Here is an 11,817-nt window from a genome sequence, read left to right as displayed (position 1 = left end):
AACAGGGGCTGAAAAATTGGGCCTTAGGCACTGGTGCTGGTGCCACAACACTGCAACCCTTCACAGATACTCTAGTTGGAACGCAGGAACGAGCCCTGCTGCAAAGTATTGCATCAAAAATTGTAATTACACGCCCCTGTTAAATAGGGGCAGAAAAATTGGGCCTTAGGCACTGGTGCTGGTGCCAAAACACTGCAACCCCTCACAGATACTCTAGTTGGAATGCAGAAATGAGCCCTGCTGCAAAGTATTGCATCGAAAATTGTAATTACACGCCCCTATTAAACAGGGGCTGAAAAATTGGGCCTTAGGCACTGGTGCTGGTGCCACAACACTGCAACCCCTCACAGATACCCTAGTTGGAACGCAGGAACCAGCCCTGCTGCAAAGTATTGCATCAAAAATTGTAATTACATGCCCCTGCTAAACAGGGGCTGAAAAATTAGGCCTTAGGCACTGGTGGTGGCGTCCAGAAACAAAAATATTCTTACAAGCTATCAGCGTGATCCTTGAGGAGGAAGAGGATAATTACCCAGGATAGTAACTCAGCATCAGCATAGGCAGTCTTTGAAGGGATCTGAGATTTCAAAAAAAATTCAGCAGCACTGAATGTGCGTTCCGAAAGAACGCTGGATGCAGGAATGGCCAGTAGCTCAATTGCATACTGTGCAAGCTCTGGCAAGTGATCCATCCTCAAGACCCAGTAACCCAGAGGATTTTCAGTGAGAAAGGTGTCCAAGTCAGATCTTGCCCCTAGGTATTCCTGCACCATGTAAAACAGACGCTGGTGATGGTTGCTGGAACCGATCATACCTTGGGGCTGCGGACTAAAAAATTGTCTGAACGCATCAGTCAGACGGCCACCTTCTCCACTGCTCCTTCTTTGACTGACCGAAGCCTCAGCAACACGTTGTCCAGAAACAGGAGTTTGTAACCTCCCAGTCTCTGGGAACGCATTGCACAGACCTTTCTGCAAGGCCTCCCGAAGATGTTTCATCCTCTGCTCCCTCTGCGATGGCAATATAAGGTCAGCAACCTTACCCTTGTAATGTGGATCAAGGAGGGTTGCCAGCCAGTATTGGTCCTTCTCCTTGACACCACGAATACGAGGATCCTTACGCAGGCTTTGCAGGATCAGGGAGGCCATGCAGCGTAGGTTTGCTGAGGCATTCGGTCCGGAGTCCTCTGGGTCACTAAGGACGACATGGTCCGCAGCCAACTCCTCCCAGCCACGTACAAGTCCATGTGTTTCTTGGGACTGATCCCTTAAAGACTGCTGCTGATGCTGAGTGCCAGGCTCCACCTCCATACTGACACAATCCTCCTCCTCCTCCTCCTCATCCTCGTCCTCTTCCTGTGTGATCGGCAGGCACGCAGGAACACTGTCTGGATAAAGGGGCCTTGAGAGCTAAGGAAGTCCTCCTCTTCCTGCCTCTGTTCTGCCTCAAGTGCCCTGTCCATTATTCCACACAGCGTGTGCTCCAACAGGTGGACAAGGGGGACAGTGTCACTGATGCATGCACTGTCACTGCTCACCATCCTCGTGGCCTCCTCAAATGGTGACAGGACAGTGCATGCATCCCTGATCATGGCCCACTAGCGTGGGGAAAAAAAACAAGCTCCCCTGACCCCGTCCTGGTGCCATAGTCGCACAGGTACTCATTGATGGCCCTCTGTTGTGTGTGCAGCCGCTGCAGCATGGCTAATATTGAGTTCCACCTGGTGGGCATGTCACAGATTAGGCGGTTCTTGGGCAGGTTAAACTCTGTTTGAAGGTCTGCCAGCCAAGCACTGGCATTATATGACCAGCAGAAATGCACACAGACTTTCCTGGCCTGCCTCAGGACATCCTGTAAGCCTGGGTACCTGCGCAAGAACCGCTGCACCACCAAGTTAGGGATGTGAGCCAAACAGGGCACATGGGTCATTTGTCCCTGTCGGAGGGCAGAGAGGAGGTTGGTGCCATTATCGCAAACCACCATTCCTGCCTTAAGTTGGCGTGGCATCAACCACCTCTGAACCTGCCCCCGCAGAGTTGACAGAACCTCTGCCCCAGTGTGGCTCCGGTCCCCCAAGCACACCAGCTCAAGCAATGCATGGCATCTTTTGGCCTGCATACTTGCATAGCCCCTTGAACGCCTACGGAGCACCGCTGGTTCCGAGGACAAAGCACAGGAAGAGGCCATGGAGGAAGAAGAAAAGGAGGGGGTGGAGGAAAAAGGTGTGTCACAATCATTAGTAGTGGCATTTTGGAGGCGTGGTGGCGGAACAACCTCCAACATTACTGCACCTTGTCCTGCATCCTTCCCAGCTGCCAGCAGAGTCACCCAATGCGCAGTAAAACTTAGGTAACGTCCCTGTCCATGCCTGCTGGACCATGAGTCAATGGTAATATGCACCTTACCGCTGACCGCCCTGTCCAGTGAGGCCAAGACATTGCCTTCCACATGCCGGTAGAGAACTGGAATCGCCTTCCGTGAGAAAAAGTGGCATTTGGGTACCTGCCACTGAGGAACCACACATTCCACAAACTCACGGAAGGGGGCAGAGTCTACCAACTGAAAAGGCAGAAGTTGAAGTGCTAGCAATTTTGCCAAGCTAGCATTCAACCGCTGGGCATGTGGATGGCTGGGAGCGAACTTTTTTCGGCGGTGCAGCAGCTGGGGCAGGGAAATTTGCCTGGTACAATCTGACGTCGGTGTACCGAAAGCAAATTGCCCACAAGTACTTGGCTGTGACACACCTAATTCTACACCTTCATTCCTCTCAGTGCAGGTCTCAGAAAGAACTGAAGGTATAGTGGGGTTGGAGATCTCAGCTGATGAGGAGCAAGGAGAGCTCCTCCTTGTTCTTTGGTGTGGGTCTTTTGGATACGCTTGCCAACGAACTGCATGGCAGGTCAACATATGTCTGGTCAAGCATGTGGTGCCCAAGCGGGAGATGTTTTAGCCACTTGAGATACGCCTGAGACACATGTTGCAAATAGCAGCAGTGCGATCTGATGCACTTGTCTCAAAAAAGGCCCACACCAAAGAACTTTTGGAATAATGCGCAGAGACAGCAGCGCCCTGCACATGCGAAGCTTTGGGGTGTGATGCAGTCAGTGTGCTGCCCTTAGGCTGGCCCCTGGAGGGCATCCTGCCTCGTTGGTGATGTGCCTCCCCCTCCTTCTGTTGTGGAAAATTTTATATTAATGTATTGTCATAAGTCTCCTAGTGTCTGTTCAATCACAGCCCGCTCTAAAGAGCTGACTGGGGCAGACTGATGCTGGCTGAGACCTGTTAGGTAGTGGAAAACTTCCTGGTGTTTAGAGCGAGGGCCCCTGTGCAATGCACAGAACGATCGTCTGGTGGGGATGCGTTTACTCTGCAAAGACATTATCGGTTTAGCGGTGGTTTGCTCTTGTCACCCCTGGTATGCCTGATCAACATGTTTGGGGTGCCATGACATACACCTGCAGATAATATCCCATGCACGAGGAACTTTAGTCATCCTCATTAAGTATATTGTATCATGTCCTTTAGTAATTGGTGGTTGTTTTGTGTTGTGTGTTGTTAAATCCTTATATGGTCATTGATATCCTGTGAGGTCATATCCTGTGAGGTCACAAGCTTTGTAAGAGGTGTGTTTGGCTGTTGGAGGCCGAACCCACGAGCTTTGGGGACTTCCTGTTATGCTAATAAAGAGTGAGCACACGGCTGAGCAGGCAGTGTGTTCTTGGAACTGGAAGTGTGAGGATGTGTTTTGTCTAGTTGGCTGGATGTGGCACACACTAGAGGATGGATACGATCAAAAGGTGAGATGCATTTGTATCATTAGACAATATTGTTATTATGATTAGAAACAGGAGATTTGGCTGTGTGCTCTGTGTGCAGCCAAATTTCGCTGACACTCCTCTCTCCTATCAGGCACCCATGTTGAGTCAGTGACCTCCCTCCTCATCACTGGAGAAAACCTGGCAGTATGCTGCAGCAGGGGGAACATGACTGCCAGATTGCTGTCCTTCTTGGGCACCCCCTCTGTCCGTGCTCATGTTACTGCCTTCATCTAGCTCAGTATCATCATCAGAGCCTTCTAAATGCTGGGCATCCTCCTGGAGCATGTACCCAACACTGTGGTCAAACAGTTCAAGGGATTCCTCAGGAGGACATGGTGGGGCTAGGGAAGGAGTCACTGATGCCATTGAGCCGACGGAAGAGGCCGCGTTGGCATCTTCTTTGCCAGACAAAGTACCCTGAGCATGGGTGAGAGAGGATGAGAAGGATGAAGATGGCTTGGTCATCCACTCGACCAAGTCTTCCGCATGTTGCTGCTCAACACGGCCAGCTGCTGAAAAAAAGGCCAAGCGTGTCCCACAGCCACGTGCTGATGAGGATGCACCGTCTCTACGACCAGCACTGTTGCCTCTAGACACAGAGCCTGCTTGCCCTCTTTTATTGGGTTGTGACTGTCTGCCTCTCCTTGTTGGCCTTCCAGACATACTAATGGCCTGTAGCTGCACTAAGCTGGGATATATATATATATATATATATATATATATATATATACTCATACTGCAGCTAGCAAAATCAACTGCCTGCCTGTAGTATGAGAACACCACCAACCTTCTACAGGCTTTAGCTGAACACTGTGCAGAGCTTGCAAAAAACTAACTTGTAGCTTATTTAGCTGCCTGCGGTAGTGATAGGATCAGGAAAACGCCACCAACCTTCTACAGGTAGCTTTAGGTGAACACTGTGCAGAGCTCGCAAAAAAATAACTTGTAGCTTATTTAGCTGCCTGCGGTAGTGATAGGATCAGGAAAACACCACCAACCTTCTACAGGTAGCTTTAGGTGAACACTGTGCAGAGCTCACAAAAAAATAACTTGTAGCTTATTTAGCTGCCTGCAGTAGTGATAGGATCAGGAAAACACCACCAACCTTCTACAGGTAGCTTTAGCTGAACACTGTGCAGAGCTCCCACTACACTAACTTGTAGTTTTAGCTGAACACTGTGCAGAGCTTGCGAAAAAGGAACTTGTAGCTTATTTAGCTGCTTGTGGTAGTGATAGGATCAGGAAAACACCACCAACCTTCTACAGGTAGCTTTAGGTGAACACTGTGCAGAGCTCGCAAAAAAAATAACATGTAGCTTATTTAGCTGCCTGCAGTAGTGATAGGATCAGGAAAACACCACCAACCTTCTACAGGTAGCTTTAGCTGAACACTGTGCAGAGCTCGCAAAAAAATAACTTGTAGTTTTAGCTGAACACTGTGAGGAGGACGCACTACACTAACTTGTAGCTTTAGCTGAACACTGTTCAGAGGACGCACTACACTAACTTGTAGTTTTAGCTGAACACTATGAGGAGGATGCACTACACTAACTTGTAGCTTTAGCTGAACACTGTGAGGAGGACGCACTACACTAACTTGTAGCTTTAGCTGAACACTGTGCAGAGGTCACACTAAACTAACTTGTAGCTTTAGCTGAACACTGTGAGGAGAACGCACTACACTAACTTGTAGCTTTAGCTGAACACTGTGCAGAGGTTGCACTATACTAACTTGTAGCTTTAGTTGAACACTGTGCAGAGGTCGCACTACACTAACTTGTAGTTTTAGCTGAACGCTGTTCAGAGGATGCACTACACTAACTTGTAGCTTTAGCTGAACACTGTGCAGAGGTCGCACTACACTAACTTGTAGTTTTAGCTGAACACTGTTCAGAGGACGCACTACACTAACTTGTAGCTTTAGCTGAACACTGTGCAGAGGTCGCACTACACTAACTTGTAGTTTTAGCTGAATGCTGTTCAGAGGACGCACTACACTAACTTGTAGCTTTAGCTGAACACTGTGCAGAGGTTGCACTACACTAACTTGTAGTTTTAGCTGAACACTGTTCAGAGGACGCACTACACTAACTTGTAGCTTTAGTTGAACTCTGTGCAGAGGTCGCACTACACTAACTTGTAGTTTTAGCTGAACACTGTTCAGAGGACGCACTACACTAACTTGTAGCTTTAGCTGAACACTGTGCAGAGGTCGCACTACACTAACTTGTAATTTTAGCTGAACCCTGTTCAGAGGACTCACTACACTAACTTGTAGCTTTAGCTGAACACTGTGCAGAGGTTGCACTACACTAACTTGTAGTTTTAGCTGAACACTGTTCAGAGGACGCACTACACTAACTTGTAGCTTTAGCTGAACACTGTGCAGAGCTTGCAAAAAACTAACTTGTAGCTTATTTAGCTGCCTGCGGTAGTGATAGGATCAGGAAAACACCACCAACCTTCTACAGGTAGCTTTAGGTGAACACTGTGCAGAGCTCGCAAAAAAATAACTTGTAGCTTATTTAGCTGCCTGCAGTAGTGATAGGATCAGGAAAACACCACCAACCTTCTACAGGTAGCTTTAGCTGAACACTGTGCAGAGCTCGCAAAAAAATAACTTGTAGCTTATTTAGCTGCCTGCGGTAGTGATAGGATCAGGAAAACACCACCAACCTTCTACAGGTAGCTTTAGGTGAACACTGTGCAGAGCTCACAAAAAAATAACTTGTAGCTTATTTAGCTGCCTGCAGTAGTGATAGGATCAGGAAAAAACCACCAACCTTCTACAGGTAGCTTTAGCTGAACACTGTGCAGAGCTCGCAAAAAACTAACTTGTAGTTTTAGCTGAACACTGTGAGGAGGACGCACTACACTAACTTGTAGCTTTAGCTGAACACTGTTCAGAGGACGCACTACACTAACTTGTAGTTTTAGCCGAACACTATGAGGAGGATGCACTACACTAACTTGTAGCTTTAGCTGAACACTGTGAGGAGGACGCACTACACTAACTTGTAGCTTTAGCTGAACACTGTGCAGAGGTCACACTAAACTAACTTGTAGCTTTAGCTGAACACTGTGAGGAGGACGCACTACACTAACTTGTAGCTTTAACTGAACACTGTGCAGAGGTTGCACTATACTAACTTGTAGTTTTAGCTGAACACTGTTCAGAGGACGCACTACACTAACTTGTGGCTTTAGTTGAACACTGTGCAGAGGTCGCACTTCACTAACTTGTAGTTTTAGCTGAACGCTGTTCAGAGGATGCACTACACTAACTTGTAGCTTTAGCTGAACACTGTGCAGAGGTCGCACTACACTAACTTGTAGTTTTAGCTGAACACTGTTCAGAGGACGCACTACACTAACTTGTAGCTTTAGCTGAACACTGTGCAGAGGTCGCACTACACTAACTTGTAGTTTTAGCTGAACACTGTGAGGAGGACGCACTACACTAACTTGTAGCTTTAGCTGAACACTGTTCAGAGGACGCACTACACTAACTTGTAGTTTTAGCCGAACACTATGAGGAGGATGCACTACACTAACTTGTAGCTTTAGCTGAACACTGTGAGGAGGATGCACTACACTAACTTGTAGCTTTAGCTGAACACTGTGCAGAGGTCACACTAAACTAACTTGTAGCTTTAGCTGAACACTGTGAGGAGGACGCACTACACTAACTTGTAGCTTTAGCTGAACACTGTGCAGAGGTTGCACTATACTAACTTGTAGTTTTAGCTGAACACTGTTCAGAGGATGCACTACACTAACTTGTGGCTTTAGTTGAACACTGTGCAGAGGTCGCACTTCACTAACTTGTAGTTTTAGCTGAACGCTGTTCAGAGGATGCACTACACTAACTTGTAGCTTTAGCTGAACACTGTGCAGAGGTCGCACTACACTAACTTGTAGTTTTAGCTGAACACTGTTCAGAGGACGCACTACACTAACTTGTAGCTTTAGCTGAACACTGTGCAGAGGTCGCACTACACTAACTTGTAGTTTTAGCTGAACGCTGTTCAGAGGACGCACTACACTAACTTGTAGCTTTAGCTGAACACTGTGCAGAGGTTGCACTACACTAACTTGTAGTTTTAGCTGAACACTGTTCAGAGGACGCACTACACTAACTTGTAGCTTTAGCTGAACACCGTTCAGAGGACGCACTACACTAACTTGTAGCTTTAGCTGAACACTGTGCAGAGGTCACACTACACTAACTTGTAGCTTTAGCTGAACACTGTGAGGAGGACGCACTACCCTAACTTGTAGCTTTAGCTGAACACTGTGCAGAGGTCACACTAAACTAACTTGTAGCTTTAGCTGAACACTGTGAGGAGGACGCACCACACTAACTTGTAGTTTTAGCTGAGCACTGTGCAGAGGTCATACTAAACTAACTTGTAGCTTTAACTGAACACTGTGAGGAGGACGCACTACACTAACTGTAAATAGTCTAGCTGCTTGACTGTGGTAGTAATAGGATCAATAGAACACCAGCAATTTTCTTCAGGTAGCTGTAAATACTGTAACAAGACAAGCCTGCCTGTCAGTAGGAAGATAACAGGAACGGATCTAGCTAAACTGAATACAGTGTATATATATATATATATATATATATATATATATATATATATATATATATATATACACAACACCTGGGAGATGCATATATATACACAATACACTGTAAGTGCAGCTAACTCACTGACTGTCCTGCCTAATCTAGCTAACTCAAATGAAATGACACTGTCTCTTTCTCTCTTTATGCACGCCGGAACACACTACACAGGGCCGCCATGCAGGCGGCCTTATATAGTGTGGGGCGTGTTCTAAACCCCCTGAGCCATAATTGGCCAAAGCCACCCTGGCTTTGGCCAATTACAGCTCTCTCTACTGATGGCGCTGTGATTGGCCAAGCATGCGGGTCATAGTGCATGCTTGGCCAATCATCAGCCAGCAATGCACTGCGATGCCGCAGTGAATTATGAACCGTGACGCGCCACACGAATTTGGCACGAACGGCCCATATCGTTCGCAATTCGGTGAACGATCGAACAGCCGATGTTCGAGTCGAACATGGGTTCGACTCGAACACGAAGCTCGTCCCTAGTACACAGTAAACCATCTGTAAATACTTCAAGAGCCTGCCTATGCTATTATTAGGATCAGAAGAAGCACACAAGCACTTGTCTTCATGTAGCTATACTGTAGGTGCAACTGTGCAGGGTACACAGTACACTAACTGAAAATACTTCAAGAGCCTGCCTGTGCTATTAATAGGATCAGAAGAAGAACACAAGCATATGTCTTCACGTAGCTATACTGTAGGTGCAACTGTGCAGGGTACACAGTACACTAACTGTACATACTTCAAGAGCCTGCCTGTGCTATTAAAAGGGTCAGAAGAAGCACACAAGCACTTGTCTTCAGGTAGCTATACTGTAGGTGAAACTGTGCAGGGTACACAGTACACTAACTGTAAATACTTCAAGAGCCTGCCTGTGCTATTAACAGGATCAGAAGAAGAACACAAGCACTTGTCTTCACGTAGCTATACTGTAGGTGCAACTGTGCAGGTACACAGTACACTAACTGTACATACTTCAAGAGCCTGCCTGTGCTATTAATAGGATCAGAAGCAGCACACAAGCACTTGTCTTCAAGTAGCTATACTGTAGGTGCAACTGTGCAGGGTACACAGTACACTATCTGTAAATACCTCGATAGCCTGCCTGTGCTATTAATAGGATCAGAAGAAGCACACAAACACTTGTCTTCAGATAGCTATACTGTAGGTGCAACTGTGCAGGGTACACAGTACACTAACTATAAATACTTCAAGAGCCTGCCTGTGCTATTAATAGGATCAGAAGAAGCACACAAGCACTTGTCTTCAGGTAGCTATAGGTGCAACTGTGCAGGGTACACAGTACACTAACTGTACATACTTCAAGAGCTTGCCTGTGCTATTAATAGGATCAGAAGAAGCACACAAGCACTTGTCTTCAGGTAGCTATAGGTGTAACTGTGCAGGGTACACAGTACCCAGTTGGTGTTGCCACAACACTGTAAGCCCTCACAGGGCCCTGCTGTGAAGTATTAGATCAAGAATTGCAATTACATGCCCCTGTTGAACAGGGGCAGAAAAATTGGGCCTTTGGTGATGGTGGTGCTGGTGCCACAACACTGTAAGTCCTCACAGTTACTCTTGGTGGGTGCTGGAATGGGCCCTGCTGTGAAATCAAGAATTGTAATTACAATTGTAAGAATTGTAATTAAACAGGGGCTGAAAATTGGGCCTTAGGAACTGGTGCTGGTGCCACAACACTGCAACCCCTCACAGATACTCTAGTTGGAGCGCAGGAACGAGCCCTGCTGCAAAGAATTGCATCAAAAATTGTAATTACACGCCCCTGTTAAACAGGGGCTGAAAAATTGGGCCTTAGGAACTGGTGCTGGTGCCACAATACTGCAACCCCTCACAGATACTCTAGTTGGAGCGCAGGAACAAGCCCTGCTGCAAAGAATTGCATCAAAAATTGTAATTACACGCCCCTGTTAAACAGGGGCTGAAAAATTGGGCCTTAGGCACTGGTGCTGGTGCCACAACACTGCAACCCCTCACAGATACTCTAGTTGGAGCGCAGGAACAAGCCCTGCTGCAAAGAATTGCATCAAAAATTGTAATTACACGCCCCTATTAAACAGGGGCTGAAAAATTGGGCCTTAGGCACTGGTGCTGGTGCCACAACACTGCAACCCCTCACAGATACTCTAGTTGGAGAACAGGAACAAGCCCTGCTGCAAAGAATTGCATCAAAAATTGTAATTACATGCCCCTATTAAACAGGGGCTGAAAAATTGGGCCTAAGGCTCTGGTGCTGGTGCCACAACTCTGCAACCCCTCACAGATATTCAAGTTGGAGCGCAGGAATGAGTCCTGCTGCAAAGAATTGCATCAAAAATTGTAATTACATGCCCCTGTTAAACAGGGGCTAAAAAATTGGGCCTTAGCCACTGGTGGCGGCGCCCAGAAACAAAAATATTCTTACAAGCTATCAGCATGATCATTGAGGAGGAAGAGGATAGTCACTCAGCATAACAGGATAGTCACTCAGCATCAGCATAGGCAGTCTTGAAGGGATCTGACATTTAAAAAAAATGTATTCAGTTACATCAGCATCAGGTGCTTGGTATCTGGTGGTGATCGAAGACTGATTCATTTTTATGAAGGTCAGTCGATCGACCGAGTCGGTGGACAGGCACACCCTGTGATCGGTTACAATGCCTCCAGCAGCACTGAATGTGCGTTCCGAAAGAACGCTGGATGCAGGACAGGCCAGTAGCTCAATTGCATACTGTGCAAGCTCTGGCCAGTGATCCATCCTCAAGACCCAGTAACCCAGAGGATTTTCGGTGGGAAAGGTGTCCAAGTCAGATCTTGCCTCTAGGTATTCCTGCACCATGTAAAACAGATGCTGGCAATGGATGCTAGAGCCGATCATACCTTGGGGCTGCGGACTAAAAAATTGTCTGAACGCATCAGTCAGATGGCCACCTTTTCCACCACTCCTTCTTTGACTGACCGAAGCCTTGGCAACACGTTATCCAGGAACAGGAGTTTGTAACCTCCCAGTCTCTGGGAACGCATTGCACAGACCTTTCTGCAAGGCCTCCCGAAGATGTTTCATCCTCTGCTCCCTCTGCGATGGCAAGATAAGGTCCGCAACCTTACCCTTGTAATGTGGATCAAGGAGGGTTGCCAGCCAGTAACGATCCCCCTCCTTGATACAACGAATATGAGGATCCTTCCACAGGCTTTGCAGGATCAGGGAGGCCATGCAGCGTAGGTTTGCTGAGGCATTCAGTCCGGAGTCCTCTGGGTCACTAAGGACGACATGATCTGCTGCCACCTCCTCCCAGCCACGTACAAGTCCATGGGTTTCTTGGGACTGTAAATGATCCCTTAAAGACTGCTGCTGATGCTG

The sequence above is a fragment of the Aquarana catesbeiana genome, linkage group LG05 (genome assembly GCF_042186555.1).
Source record: "Aquarana catesbeiana isolate 2022-GZ linkage group LG05, ASM4218655v1, whole genome shotgun sequence".
NCBI classification, from domain to species: domain Eukaryota; kingdom Metazoa; phylum Chordata; class Amphibia; order Anura; family Ranidae; genus Aquarana; species Aquarana catesbeiana.
The sequence above is the reverse complement of the archived record's forward strand: the minus strand, read 5'-3'. Positions refer to the sequence as shown.